The sequence below is a fragment of the Triticum aestivum genome, chromosome 5A (assembly GCF_018294505.1).
Source record: "Triticum aestivum cultivar Chinese Spring chromosome 5A, IWGSC CS RefSeq v2.1, whole genome shotgun sequence".
In the NCBI taxonomy this organism is placed as follows: domain Eukaryota; kingdom Viridiplantae; phylum Streptophyta; class Magnoliopsida; order Poales; family Poaceae; genus Triticum; species Triticum aestivum.
Window position 1 is genome coordinate 12,810,070 of NC_057806.1, and position 15,999 is coordinate 12,826,068.

Below are 15,999 nucleotides of genomic sequence, written 5' to 3' on the forward strand. Positions count from 1 at the left end.
CGAGTACCCTTGCTTTAAGCGCCTGCAGTTCGGACTGCTGCACTTTCTTCCTCCTCTCCTGGCATTTGTAACCGCCTGCGTCTGGAAACCCAGCCTTCCACGGAATGGAGCCTGGCGTGCCTCGTGTCCGCCCAGGGTGCTCAGGATTCCCGAGGGCCATTGTGAGCTCGTCCTTCTCTTTGTCTGGAAGGAACATCCCTTGCTGCGCTGCTTCGATGTAGTACTGAAGCTTCTTCAAGGGTATGTCAAGTTGCTCGTCCGTCCAAATGCACTTCCCTGTTACAGGGTCCAAGGTTCCGCCAGCCCCGAAGAACCAAGTTCGGCAACGGTCTGGCCAGCTCATTGTCTTTGGTTCGATCCCTTTTTCAACCAGATCATTCTCAGCCTTGGCCCACTTAGGCCAGGCTATGAGGTAGCCACCGGACCCCATGCGATGGTGATGCTTCTTCTTTGCAGCATTTTTCTTGTTTGTCGCCGACATCTTCTTACTCTTTTCCGATGTCTTGTGGGCCACAAATGCGGGCCAGTGATCTCTGATCTTCTCATATCTGCCCTTGAATTCTGGTGTCTCTTTTTTATCAACAAACCTATTCAGCTCTTTCTTCCACCTCTTGAATAGGTCTGCCATCCTCTTAAGAGCAATGACTTGATTAATTGCTCTTTAACTGGCTTCTCCGGATCATCCTCTGGCGGTAGTGTGAAATTTGACTTCAGCTCAGTCCAAAGACCATTTTTCTGCATATCATTGACGTAAGACACCTCAGGGTCTTCTGTAGCCGGCTTTAACCATTGCTGGATGCTGATCGGGATCTTGTCCCTAACCAGAACCCCGCACTGAGCAACAAATGTGTTCTTTGTTCGGATGGGTTCAATCGGTTGGCCGTCGGGCGCGATTGCTATGATCTCAAACCTTTCATTCGAGCTCAACTTTTTCTTCGGGCCTCGTCTCTTTACCTCAGTTGTGCTCGATCCGGAGGGCTAGAAAAAAGAACAAAGACTTAATTAATATGTGTACATACCAAAACAATGAATGCATCAATTAGCTAGCCAGCACAGGCTTAACTAATATATATACCTAGCCGGACTCGGTTCGGTCACCGGAGCCGTCATCACGGTCTCCTTCTTGCACCCGCATTGGGTCATCGGAGCTGTCCTCACGTTCTCCTTCTTGCACCGGCATTAGGTCACCGGAGCCAGCTTCTTCACCCTCTCCTTCCAGACCATCGGTGTCATTGAGAAACAACAAGACGACATCACTTCCTTCTGCGATTATGTCCCTCAACAATGCTTCTTTTGCTTCTTCTCGGGCGGTGTCCATAGTTTCTACAAATATTTACAACATGGCAATTATTATTCAAACATGACAGATGGATATATTAGTGGCAAGCGTAGAACTAGCTAGCTAATCATAGTAAGGAATCATATATATTAATTAGTTTCCTCGACGCTGCTTCTCTAGGGTTTGGGGTGGCCTCGACAATGCTTCAAGGGTTTGGGGTGGCCTCGAGAGAGTTTGTCGGGTAGGGGCGCGGTGGGAGGGGGTAGGAGACCGACATCATTTTTTTCTAGGGTTTGGGTGTCCTCGAGAGTTTTGGTCGAGCGAGAGGGTCGGGGGGTGCTCCCGCGGTATAGGTTATCACAGTCGAAGTTATCCGAGGGCTATATCGACCCCCCTCATGTTGAAGTTATCGGGAGAGGGAATAGAGGAGAAGAAGAAAGGAATAGAGGAGAAGATCGAAGAAAAAAAAGAAGAAAAAAAAGAGGAGAAGCAGAAAGGAATAGAGGAGAAGAAGAAAAAATAGAATATATTCTATTTTCTCTTCTTCTCCTCTATTCCTTTCTTCTTCTCCTCTTCTTTTTCTTCTTTTTTCTTCTTCTTATTTATTTCTCCTCTTCTAACTCTCCTCTTCTTCTCCTTTCTTCCTCTTCTTATTTCCTTTTTCCTCTCATTCTTTTTCTTGTTCTTCCTTTCCTAGGTAGATATATAAAACTTTTCTAAAAATGTAACTTTTGCATATATACATGGAAAAAAATGTTATCAGGGAGGGGGTATATATTGACCCCCCCTTGACAGACACTCCTCCTCGCTATCGGCGGCGTTGGTGGAGTAGTCCGGAGGAAGAGTCCTTCCCTTCTTGGACCCTCCGGCCTCCCCAGTTGGGGCGGCCTTTCTTTTTATTTTCTCCCCCAGCTGGAGGGGGAGAAGCTTCTTTTTCCTCCTCCTCATATTCAGGGGAGGAGTGCGTCTCGGAGTCATTGGACGATGAGTCCGATACCACCGGGCGTCGGGAACTCTTTCGGGTCCCCGTGGCCTTCTTCTTGGCCTTCTTATCCGGCACCACGTAAGGCGCCGGAACCAGCAGCTTCGCTAAGAGAGCATCTGCTGGGTCTTCCGGCAGAGGAGCCGGACAGTCAATTTGTTCGGCCGTTTCCAGCCATTCCTGTCAAAGGTATGGGAGTTTAGATCCCGCATATTGTTAAACTATGAAGAATAAATACCTTATAAAAGGTAAAACGGCTTACCGCGCTGGCTTGGCGCTTCGCGCTGAATCTGCGATCCTCGGTAAGGGGAGGGGGAACCTCGGCGCCCTTGAACAGCACCTTCCAAGCATCCTCGTGGGTTGTGTCGAAGAGCTCGCTCAGAGTTTGCTGCTGGGCCGGGTTGAACTCCCACAAATTGAACGCCCGTTGTTGACACGGGAGGATCCGGTGGATGGGCATGACCTAGACTATGTTGACAAGCTTGAGCTTCTTGTTCACCATGTTTTGGATACAGGTTTCGAGTCCGGTCAGCTCTCCCGAACTACTCCACTGCAGGCCCTTCTCTTTACAGGAGGTGAGCCGCGTGGGGATTCCGGATCGGAACTCGGGGGTCGCCGCCCACGTGGCGCCGCGTGGCTCGGTGATGTAGAACCACCCCGATTGCCACCCCTTTATGGTCTCCATGTAGGAGCCCTCGAGCCATGTGACATTGGGCATTTTCCCCACCATGGCGCCTCCGCACTCCGCCTGCCAACCATTCACCACCTTCGGTTTGACATTGAAGGTCTTCAGCCATAAGCCGAAGTGAGGTCTGATGCGGAGGAAGGCCTCACACACGACGATGAACGCCGACACATTGAGGATGAAGTTCGGGTTCAGATCGTGGAAATCCAGGCCATAGTAGAACATGAGCCCCCGGACGAATGAATGAAGGGGAAATCCTAGTCCGTGGAGGAAATGGGTAAGAAACACTACCCTCTCATGGGGCCTGGGGTGGGGATGAGTTGCCCCTCATCTGGGAGCCGGTGTGCGATATCTCCGGACAGGTATCCGGCTCCCCTCAGCTTCTTGATGTGCTTCTCCGTGACGGAGGAGACCATCCACTTGCCTCCCACTCCGGACAAGGTTGGAGAAGGTTGACGATGAGAATGCGGACTTGGGTGCTAGAGCTCGAGTGCGCGAGAACGGATGAGCAAGGAGGAAGAAGGCGTGGGTAGAAAAAGGTGAATCCTTATCCCTTTATATAGGCGGATAAAACTATGCGCCCCCACCAGCCTGGTAAAACTCGCTCGTCTCCCAAGCACCGTAATCAATGGCGCGGTTGGGTTACCCACGTCCGTATTGATGAGAATCCCGTGATAAGGGGGCACGATCTCTGTTTTGACAAGACGTGCCAAGGAAACCGCCTCGCAAAACATGCTGAGGTGGACTGTAAAAACCGATTCGAAAAAAGGCTTGGCTGTGGTGTGATGACATGCTACGGAATACGTCAGCAGATTAGATTCGTGAAAATACTATTCTCTCTACGGTGGTATGTGGAACTTGTTTTGCAGAGCCGGACATGATCCTCGTGTTCAAAATCTTCTATGAAGTATTCGGAGGAGGAACCCGCCTTGCAATGCCAAAGACAATCTGCGCACCGGACTCATCGTCATTGAAGCCTCGTTCAGGGGCTACTGAGGGAGTCCTGGATTAGAGGGTATCCGGACAGCCGGACTATAACCTTTGGCCGGACTGTTGGACTATGAAGATACAAGATTGAAGACTTCATCTCGTGTCTGGATGGGACTCTCCTTGGCGTGGAAGGCAAGCTTGGCAAATACGGATAGATCTCCTCCCATTTGTAACCGACTCTATGTAACCCTAGCCCCCTCTGGTGTCTATATAAACCGAATGGTTTAGTCCATAGGACAACAATCACCACAATCATACCATAGGCTAGCTTCTAGGGTTTAGCCTCTCCGATCTCGTGGTAGATCAACTCTTGTACTACCCATATCATCAATATTAATCAAGCAGGAGTAGGGTTTTACCTCCATCGAGAGGGCCCGAACCTGGGTAAAAACATCGTGTCCCTTGTCTCCTGTTACCATCCGCCTAGACGCACAGTTCGGGACCCCCTACCCGAGATCCGCCGGTTTTGACACCGACATCAGCCCACCAAGAAGAAGCAGAGGAAGAGACCGATGGTGAGAAAATCCAATAAAGCTGGCAATGTTGGTTCTAGCAGCCAGCTGCCTTCGACCAAGGTTGACAGTGTATCGATGAAACATGCGCCATTAATCCATGTCGCGGGACAACCAATGGTACCGATGAATGCAGTAGCTAGCATAACAGGGGATCTCTGGAGACTCCATGACTATGTGCCTTTGATAGAGAGAAGTCTCCTCGCCTTGGATGATCCAGGATACCCACTTTATACGGTTCATGTGCCGAGCAATTGCAAGATGTACGTCCACACATGCCCCGCAGACCTCTTCTTCTTGAGGTTTGATTACATCTTCCAGATGTTTCAAATGAGGACAATCGAGTTTACATTCGTCCGCCTGTATGCGCTGCACATTAACTACATCGTCAGGAGAGAGCAAGTCACCGGTCTTGCGGTCGCGGACCCATACTACCTGCATGAGGGCTTCTTGTCAATCAACGATGCCAACCGTCAATATGCGAGTCAGTACATCGAAGAATTCTTGTCAGCAGTAAGGACAAAGAAACAATTCTCCTACCTTATCATCCCGGGTAAGTCATCTGTGGATAGCACTATAACACACACATCCTTTCGTGCATTTCAATAATTAATTTGCACGCATGGAGGCTAACTTGATCGTGTATTTTGTGCAGTGGGGGGTGTCGTGCCGTTCTCATCGTTCTTTACCCGCGTTACTCCCGCGCGCTATATTTGGACCCGTCGAAGAACATACAGAAGAAAGATTACACACACATAAAGTATGTTCTAGACAGAGCTATGCTGGGCTTTAGCATGCGGAGTGTCTACATCCAATGCAAAAAAACAAATAAGCACTACAAGAAATATGTCAACTTGTGACCCTCACTATTGGCCGCTGAAAGGTCATTGTTTTTCATTTGCGACCTTTTTTGACCAAAAACAGAAGGTCAAAAGCTGGCGGTCGTAAACTGAAATTAATGACCTCCTGTAAAAGGTCGTTGGTTCCACGACCAAATTTTTGGTCACTAGCAGCCTCCCCAGGCCACGTAGGATCCAGCGTGGCAAGCTGATGTGGATAAGAATCAGCCCAGTCCAATTCGTTGTTTTACATAGGCCGAGCCCATTAATTCAGCCTTTCTATATATTTTTTCCTGTCAATTTTTTGCCAACTTCATGGGCCTAGCCCAAGATTGCAGCCTTTTTATTATTGGTCCTTGGCCTTTTCGTCTAAATAATTTTAATTTCCTTTTTTATTAAATGGGTCCACTAGTCAGATGGGTCCCAGTTGTCAGGTTCTGATAATTGGGTCCCAATTGTCAGGCTTGGGTCTGGTAAGTGAGTCCCATCTTTGAGGCTCATATTCTTCATATTTCAACTAATATTTAAATTGGCAGACAAAAAGCAGCATCTGCAAGAGCCGGAGCTATAGCCGCATTGAGCCGGGCCAAGGCGTGGCTTCCAGAGCTAGACCCCGCTGATATTGCTCTTGGGTATCCAAGTTTGAAGGAAGATGGCACCGTGTTTAATGATAAGGACTTCACCGCCTGTGTGAAGGATATACGCCTGGTGGCTACTCTTATTGGGAACGACACTGACCTACCAAGTGTCAGCCGGGTTATGACAAGGAGAATCGGAGAATCCCTACGCCGCATTATGACGATGTCAGCTTGATCCCTCCAACCCGTAAGCACACCTTTGCCCCTGAAGTCGACCCAACCGGTTTAATAGATGATGAAGCTGAGTTTGAGGCCTTGAGTGGCATTGACTGGGCCTCATCATCCTTCCAGGACAAAGCAGCCGGCGGAGAGGCAAAGAAGGATAACCCGGAGGCTTCAAGTCAGCCCCAAGAGTAGATTGCCAGGCGCCACCTGCTTATGTCGTTGTAGAAAAACAATGTCGCATCATTCAGACTCGGGGAGTCTTGTAACAGAGTAGAAAATACTTTGAGTTTTGCTATGCCTTTGCGCATGCTTATGGCCCTTAATACTTGCATAAGCCGCTATCACTATGCACTTTGTAGTTTATATGAATCTGTTATGCCCTTTGCAGAAATGCCTTGCATTGCCCTGTGATACTTACGGCTGCTTTTCCGGCTTATATAAGCCAACCCCCGAGGGTAAGTTTAACTCCTGAAAATTGGCACATAAAAGTTCACCTGGTACTTAACAACCTGATGTAACCAATATTAATCCTGGAGGATTGCAATGTATTCCATTGTATTTTCAAGAGGGTCGCAAGATATCCAATGTTGATACTTGTAAAATATGATGAACAAAATTCAAGGGTTTCTGATTCGAATACGATCAGTGAACCGTTCCAAAGGGGTTGAGCTAAGATTCGGATACGATCTGTTATCCCCCAGTGGCTGTGGCGATGCCGATCAAGTGGGTATCGATAGCTATGTTCTCTTTGGTTCAAATATGACCTATGTTTGAACAGGAAGCCCCCAAGTGACCATAAGAGTTGTTTAATGACGCTGATTCGAATGCGATCCACGTCAGACCCAAAGGGGTTAAGCTATGATTCAAATATGATCAAGAAGCCCCCAAGTGGGTTTGGCAGTATGCCGATCAAGTGGGTATCGACAGCTATGTTCTCTTTGGTTCGAATACGACCTATGTTTGAACAAGAAGCCCCCAAGTGATCACAGCTAGATTCAGATATGATCATAAGTCGGACCAAAGGAAAGCCGGATTCAGATATGATCCGCTTCTCCTTGGTTATCTCCACCACCTGACAAAGAAAACACATAAACCTTTTTTGGGAGTGGAAAAAAGGATAGAGGTCCTACTTTATTGCTTTATGTAATATACATAGTATAAGTATATGCACATTAGAGCCGATGGCTCAAGTATAATAAGGTCGAAGATGAGCGATATTCCACGGCCGACGGGTCTCCTCCTCCGACTTACGTGAGTCTTTGTGCTCCCGAACGTCGATAAGGTAGTATGATCCGTTGTTCAGATTCTTGCTGACCACAAAGGGTCCTTCCCAAGGAGGGGATAGCTTGTGCATGTCAGATTGATCCTGGATGAGTCGGAGCACTAAGTCGCCTTCCTGAAAGGTTCTGGACCTAACCCGGCGGCTGTGGTAGCGGCGCAGGTCTTGCTGGTAAATCGCCGAGCGGGCTATTGCCAAGTCTCGCTCTTCATCCAACAGGTCAAGTGCGTGTTGCCGAGATTTTTCGTTGTCTTCCTCAACATAAGCCGCCACACGGGGTGAGTCATGACGGATGTCACTTGGCAGGACCGCCTCTGCTCCATACACCATAAAGAAAGGCGTGTAACCCGTAGATCTGTTAGGTGTAGTATTGATGCTCCAAAGTACAGAAGGTAACTCCTCCACCCAACAACCCGGCGTCCGCTGCAATGGGACCAAGAGCCGGGGCTTGATACCCCTCAAGATTTCTTGATTAGCTCGTTCTGCTTGACCATTGGATTGAGGGTGAGCCACAGCTGAAACGTCAAGCCGGACATGCTCTCGTTGACAGAACTCTTCCATAGCTCCTTTGGAGAGGTTAGTGCCATTATCAGTTATGATGCTATGTGGAAAACCAAAGCGAAAAATCACCTTTTTCATAAACTGGACCGCCGTGGCTGCATCACACTTAGTGACTGGCTCTGCCTCTACCCACTTTGTGAACTTGTCAACCGCCACCAAGAGGTGCGTCTTTTTATCCTTAGACCTTTTGAAAGGCCCGACCATATCAAGCCCCCAGACTGCAAACGGCCAAGTAATTGCAATCATCCTCAATTCTTGAGCCGGCACATGGGCTCGTCGTGAGAATTTCTGACATCCGTCACATTTACTGACCAGGTCTTTTGCATCAGCATGAGCCGTCAGCCAATAAAATCCATGACGGAAAGCTTTTGCCACAAGAGATTTTGAGCCGGCGTGATGACCACAATCGCCTTCATGAATCTCACGAAGGATCTCCTGACCTTCTGTAGGTGACACGCAACGTTGAAACGCTCCAGTGACGCTGCAATGATGTAACTCGCCATTGACAATTGTCATGGACTTGGACCGCCGAGTGACTTGTTTTGCCAAGGTCTCATCTTCAGGCAACTCTCCCCGGATCATGTAAGCCAAATAAGGCACTGTCCAATCCGGGATAACATGGAGAGCCGCCACCAGCTGTGCCTCCGGGTCTGGTATTGCCAGATCTTCCTCTGTAGGTAACTTAACAGAAGGATTATGCAAAACATCAAGAAAGGTGTTAGGCGGCACCGGATTACGCTGAGATCCCAGCCAGCTTAAGGCATCAGCCGCCTCATTCTTCCTTCGATCAATGTGTTCCACCACATAACCCTTGAAATGTCCAGCCACAGCATCGACTTCACGACGGTAAGCCACCATAAGGGGATCTTTAGAGTCCCACTTGCCTGACAGCTGTTGAGCCACAAGGTCTGAGTCTCCCAAGCATCTTACCCGGCTCAAGTTCATCTCTTTGGCCATCCGGAGACCATGGAGTAGGGCCTCGTACTCAGCTGCATTGTTAGTACAAGGAAACATAAGCCAGAGCACATAACAAAATTTGTCACCTCGAGGGGAAGTTAACACGACTCCAGCCCCCAAGCCTTCCAACTGTCTGGACCCATCAAAGTGAATAGTCCAATAAGTGTTATCGGGCTTCTCCTCAGGTGCATGTAGCTCTGTCCAAGAACTGGCGGCTTAGATAACTGCCTCTTCAAATCCTCAAAAGCAGCATTAGCAGCATTACTCCAGACAAAGGTGTCTGCCTTTTTCATCAGTTGGTACAGCGGTAGGGCCTTCTCACCTAACCGGCTTATGAACTGGCTTAAAGCGGCAACACGACCCGCCAGTTGCTGAACATCATTGATACATGCCGGTTTAGCCAAAGAAGTGATTGCCTTAATCTTCTCCGGATTAGCCTCAATGCCCCTGTTTGAGACCAAGAATCCCAAAAGCTTGCCTGCAGGCACACCAAATACACACTTCTCCGGGTTAAGCATCATTTTGTAAACCCGGAGATTGTCGAAGGTTTCTCTGAGATCAGATATCAAGGTTTCCGCCTCTCTGGATTTCACCACTATGTCATCCACATAAGCATGAACATTGCGCCCAATCTGATTGTGGAGATAATTCTGTACACACCGTTGATAAGTCGCCTGGGCACTCTTAAGCCCAAAAGGCATAGACACATAGCAGAAGGCTCCAAACGGAATGATGAAAGCCGTCTTCTCCTGGTCCTTAACTGCCATCTTGATCTGATGATAACCAGAGTAAGCATCCAAAAAGCTCAAACGCGCACAACCCGCCATAGCATCAATGATTTGATCAATACGGGGGAGAGCGAAAGGATCAGCCGGACAAGCCTTATTTAAGTCTGTGTAATCCACACACATCCGCCAGGTGCCGTTTTTCTTGAGCGCGAGCACCGGGTTAGCCAACCACTCCGAGTGAAAAACTTCGACAATGAACCCAGCTGCCAAGAGCCGGGCGACCTCTTCTCCTATAGCTTTTCGTCGTTCCTCATTGAATCGCCGTAGAAACTGCCTGACCGGCTTATACTTCGGATCAATATTAAGAATGTGCTCAGCGAGTCCTCTCGGTACACCCGGCATGTCAGAAGGCTTCCATGCAAAGATGTCCCGGTTCTCATGGATGAACTCGATGAGCGCGCTTTCCTATTTAGGATCCAAGTTGGTACTGATGCTGAACTGCTTAGACGAATCGCCCGGAGTAAAATCAACAAGCTTAGTCTCTGCAGCCGATTTAAACTTCATGGCCGGGTCATGTTCCATAGTTGGCTTCTTGAGGGAGGTCATATCCGCCGGGTCAACGTTATCTTGATAAAATTTGAGCTCCTCTGCTGCACAGACAGACTCGGCATAAGCCGCATCGCCTTCTTCACATTCCAGGGCCACCTTTCGGCTTCCATGCACAGTGATGGTACCCTTGTAACCCGGCATCTTGAGCTGTAAATAAACATAACACGGCCGCGCCATGAACTTGGCATAAGCCGGCCGCCCGAACAAAGCGTGATATGGACTCTTGATTTTTACCATTTCAAAAGTTAACTTTTCCGCCCTAGAATCATGCTTGTCTCCAAAGGCCACCTCTAGCTCAATCTTACCCACAGGATACGCCAACTTACCAGGCACCACTCCATGGAAGATGGTGTTGGAAGTCTTTAAATTCTTGTCAGTTAAGCCCATGCGCCGAAAGGTCTCGTAATAGAGGATGTTGATGCTGCTACCTCCATCCATGAGCACCTTAGTAAATTTATAACCACCAACCTGCGGTGCCACTACCAGGGCCAGTTGGCCCAGATTATCAACCCGGGGAGGGTGATCCTCCCTGCTCCAGACAATAGGCTATTCCGACCACCTCAAGAAACAAGGGACTGTCGGCTCAACAAAATTCACCGCCCTCCTATAAACCTTCTGATCACGTTTACTCAAACTTGTGGTGAACACGTGATACTGCCCATTGTTTAGCTGTTTTGGATGGCTCTGATAACCCGACTGCTGCTGCTGACCTCCTTAACCAGACTGCTGTTGATTATAACCACCCTGACTTTCCTGAAAACTGGATCCTGAACCGCCGCCCGGGCCATGAAAGCCGCCAGCTCCTGAGCCGCCGCCTGGGCCTTGATTGCCATCAAACGTATTAGAGTTCTTAAAAGCCTTCATGATTGCGCAATCCTTCAATAAATGAGTCACTGGTCGTTCCCGGGTGCCGTGTTTCGGGCAGGGCTCATTGAGTAGTTGCTCAAGAGATGGACGTGACCCGCCAAACCGAGGGGGTGGCTTTCCTTTGCGCTTTTGATTGTTATCCTGTGCATTGGCCACAAATTCCGGGTTACTGTCCGCCTTGCGCTTATTGCCTCCTTGACTTGCCGGGTTATGCTGCTGACCCTTTCCATTACCGTTCTTCTTTCCCTTCCCTGTCTTTTCCTCATCAGACACGGGATCCTTGGTACTATCAGAATCGGCATACTTGACTAGAGCCGCCATCAGCGTCCCCATATCGTTGCAATCATGCTTAAGGCGCCCCAGTTTCTGTCTTAGAGGCTCAAAGCGGCAATTCTTCTCCAGCATGAGAACTGCTGAGCCGGCATCCATCTTGTCAGACGAATGTATTATATCTTTGACCCGGCGCACCCAATGAGTCGTAGATTCACCTTCCTCCTACTTACAATTTGTCAGGTCCACAATTGACATAGACTGCTTGCAAGTGTCCTTGAAGTTCTGGATGAAACGGGCCTTTAGCTCCACCCATGAACTAATGGAATTGGGTGGCAAACCCTTTAACCAAGAACGGATCATTCCGTCCAACATCATGGTGAAGTATTTAGCCATCGCTTCATCACTAACCTCCAGCAGCTCCATGGCCATCTCGTAACTTTCAATCCACGCCCCAGGCTGTAAATCGGCCGTATAATTCGGCACCTTTCGAGGTCCCTTAAAATCCTAGGGCAGACGTACATTACGTAGAGCCGGTACCAGACAAGGAACTCCTCCAGTTCTAGTAGCAACACCCGCCTCAACGGAAGTCGTTGGGTAAGCCGGTGAGTCCTGTTGGGCTGCTAGCTGAGCCGCTCGCTCGTCCTCCTGACGTATCCGATCCTGAACCGGGTTATACCCGCCGGGATGGTTCCGGCGCTGAGTGCTACTTGACAAGGCCTCTGACTTCATGTGTCTACTGTAACTCGGGCTCCGGTTTTGACGAGGCGGAGCTAACCAAGGCGGAGGAGTTGAGTGAATCCTGTCCCGGCTGTAGGAGTAGGTCTCTTGCTGAGCCAGGGCTGTTTGGATAAGTTCCCTGATCCTCCGGGTTTCCACTGCTATCGGATCATCACCATCTACTGGGAGAGCCGCCAAACATGCTGATGCTGCGATTAAGTTCTCCATGGGGTTGGAGAAGTGACCCTGTGGTATTGGTACGTAATTGGGCGGTGCCATATTGCCGTGAAGAGGCGCCGTCACCGGAGGCTGGACTGGGCCTCCTGCTCCGGATGTCATAAACTGATTTGCACCTGGCGGGCCGGCCCCGGGTGTAGCAAAGAGATTCCGAGGATCATAAATCTGAGGTAAACGAGACTGAGTTTTCTGATGTCTCCTCCTCATCACCTCATTAGATGCGTTCAAGCTCAACGTGAGCTGAAAGGCCTCTGCCTGAAGTTGCTGCACCCGTACATCCAAAGCCGCCCGCTATGTGGTTAATCTAGTATCTTCAGCTACTAAGGTTTCCTTGGCCCGGGCGATCTCATCGCGAACCTGTGCCACCTCTGCCTCATGCTCAGATTGGTTCGCAGGGACGACTGTAGCAGTTAACAAGGCCGTAAGTTTATCCATGAGATCCATCAGCACCTGAGACGGCGAGCGCACAGGGCCTCCTGCCCCGGCTGCTCCTAACCCGGACATTATCGCTGCTGAGGCCGTAGAATTTTGGTCGGGTTGAGTACCAGCCATGAAGACTCCTGCCCAGTTTGGCGACTCTGAGGGGTCCAGAATAGTGTTGCATCGGAACAGCCCCCCAGTACACCATCTTGAATTTGATACAGCGAATTTGTTGAGCCGGCGGACGAATCACCGTCAGAGAGGACGGCCGGCTCACCATCACCTTCAGATCCTTCAGAAAGTTCACCTCCGTGGATGCAACCCACAAAGGCACGCTTCACGATGGGTTGAGCTCAGGCGGGTTTCGCACGCTGAGCCGTCTCGACGAGGTCGGTGCAGCTGTCCGGCTCAGGGCCCGGCTCACCAATTCGGCCGATTAAGACGTGAATTCCGCCAAAGGGGACCCGGTACCCGTACTCAATTGAGCCGGCGTCGGGGCCCCAGCCTTCGTCGTTGATGTAGATCTTGCCGCGACGACTCTTGGTCATCCGGCCAACTGCGTATCCCTTGAGCCCTTCAAAGCTGCCCTTCAAGAACTCAAATCCACTGTGCGCTGGCCCCACGGTGGGCGCCAACTGTCGTGGAATTCTCACGGCAGATGTCCTTTTGCAAGGACTTAATCGTGGAGCCATCGCAACTAGGCAGCTTAAAGGGGTTAATCGGGACAAGGACACGCAAGGTTTATACTAGTTCAGCCCCTTACGGTGAAGGAAGGCCTACGTCTAGTTGGGTTGGAATTGCTTGAGGTTTCGATGACCAGGGAGCGAGATACGCTATGCCTGGCTCTCGATCAGTTGTCCTCCCTAAGCCGCTGGCGGATCGTCCCCTTATATACACGGGTTAACGCCCTGCGGCCTACAAAGTCCCGGCCGGCTTATAAACAGTGTCCGGCTCGGCGACTAGTTACTTCTACCTTACAGTACAAGTTATACCATCATGGCGGTTTATTTTTACGGGCCTCAGAGTCGCCTGTGGGCCTTTAAGCCTTTTAGTGAACCGCCATCTTCATGCCTTGGTCTTGGGCTTCTGATGAACCTCTATTTGCGTAACCCGGCCCCTTCTGGATGGCTTACACAAATAGTCATATCCCCAACAGGGGCCGAGGTACATTTTATGGAAGAGGGAAAAGGAAGCCGTGGTTGCTGCCCGAGTTGACAAGTTGAACAAACGTCTACACCGGAATTATTACATAAGTGAAGGAAATCACGAGAGAGTTTGGAGAGAGCAGCATGCCCGGGGTGCCCTAGTCTTTTATGCCAAAGGTCGCCATCCGTGGTGAGGGAGAGAGCCGTCGAGGTGGAAGCGGTGTCGCCATAGAAGGGGTAGAGCGGTCCAGGACTATTGGAGCGATGAAGAAGACGCTTGGTTGCCAGATCCTTCACACCAAAACCAAAGGGATCAAACTCCACGGAGCACCAATTGTCAGTAGTAAATTTACGGATACCAATCAAATTCTGAACAATGGATGGAGTGACAAGGATATCATGCAGATGAAAATTATGTGGGGAGATGGTGGTGGAACCAGCAGCAACTACGGGTAACCTTTGGCCATTACCAACAACAATGCCAGAAGAATGATGCAAAGATGGAGAGTGACAGATGGAGAGGTTACCAGATTGCCCCGTCACGTGAGACGAAGCTGCCGTGTCCATGATCCAGTCGACGCCGCTGTTCGGGTGCTGCTGCGCGATGTTGATGTAGGCCTGATGAAGGAGCGCCTACTGGTCCCAACTTGTCGGCCCAGGCAGCGGAGGCGGGATGTCAGGGTGGACACGGTCCGGGCCGGTCCGGTCCCTCACCGAGCCACCCTTTGGACCGACCGGCAGCGGTCTGGACTGGACCGGACCGACCAGCCACGCGGTTCAGTTTTCACGGACCGGACCGGCGGCGGCAAAGCCCGGGCTGGACCGAGCGGACCGGCCAATAGCCACCGGCGGCGAGGTGCAGGGGGCAGCGGAGTTGTGGGCGACGTGCGCGAGTGCTGTTGCGAGGTGGGCGACATGCGCAAGCGGCGGCGGCAAGGTGGGCGATGTGCCGTCGAAAGTGCGCGGCTGTTAGCCATGAACCTTCCTTAGCAGTTTTTCTGTAGTATGCAACTAATGTAGGGTGCGCATGAGCCCATGATTTCCGGAGTGCTAGCCTTGCCATAAATAGCGGATCAAACCTGACGTCGAGTTAGTGGTCAATGGCTCCGTGATTTTCGGATCTAGCCTTGTTTATGTTGTACTTTCTTTTACCTGTTCGACTGAATAAAAGTGCAGAAACTGAAGAGAGAGCAACGGAAGAGAGACCAACGTGCCGGCTGATGGACCTGATCATACGCTTCAACAAAATGAAAACGGCAGCATAGGATCACGGCGCGTGATTATAGCAGACGCTATTAAATCTATTGCCTTCCAAAAAGAAAACATTGTACTTTCCTGATCTGTTGGAAGCGGAAATCACGGTCGAGCATTTCTCCACAATCCGAGAATCATCGCCGATCGAGCGTTTATCCCAGTTGATGGCCTGTGTGCGTGCTGTGTTTAAACCGTCATCGTCGCCGCCTCTTTTTGCTGCCATGGCAGCGAAACCCGCAGCTATAACACTGCCGGTGCCAGGTCGAGAACACGAGATCATCGGCGGTGCACGCACGGCAGCGACGGCTAGCGGCGGCGAGAGGCTATGGCGCATGGTGAGGAGATGAAGGAAGAAGAGGGGAAGCTTGGGGACGCGGAGGTTCACCCGGGGGCTGCCGGTGGCCGCGATGACGAGGAACGGTGGCGACGATGACAGTGTTTTCTCGGTCCTCTCGGTCGGACCGGTCAAAGCCCGGACCGAACCGACAAATTTTCGGGCCCAATTTGACAAACCAGATCGGCCAGTTTCTCTAGCGGGCCAGGACCGAGCGGGCCAAGACCGAGCGAGCCACGAGCGGGCCGAAAAGCCCGCTCGGTACGTCCAGCCTGAGCGGGATGGCTGCATTGTACAGTGCCTGGTAGGGCGGTGCAGCGGTGTACGGCGCCTGGGGCGGTGAAGGAGCGGCGTACCCCCCTGATGGGAGTACATGGCCGGATAGGCCTGCGTAGGAGCCGCCGGTCGCGGCCCAAGGACTCCAGCGGCGTTAGGAGGAACCCACGACGGACGGGGAAGCGCGACGCCGTATGGGGCGAAGTAACCCAGCCAAGGCGTGAGCGGGGCGGGTGCGGGCGCGCCACGGTT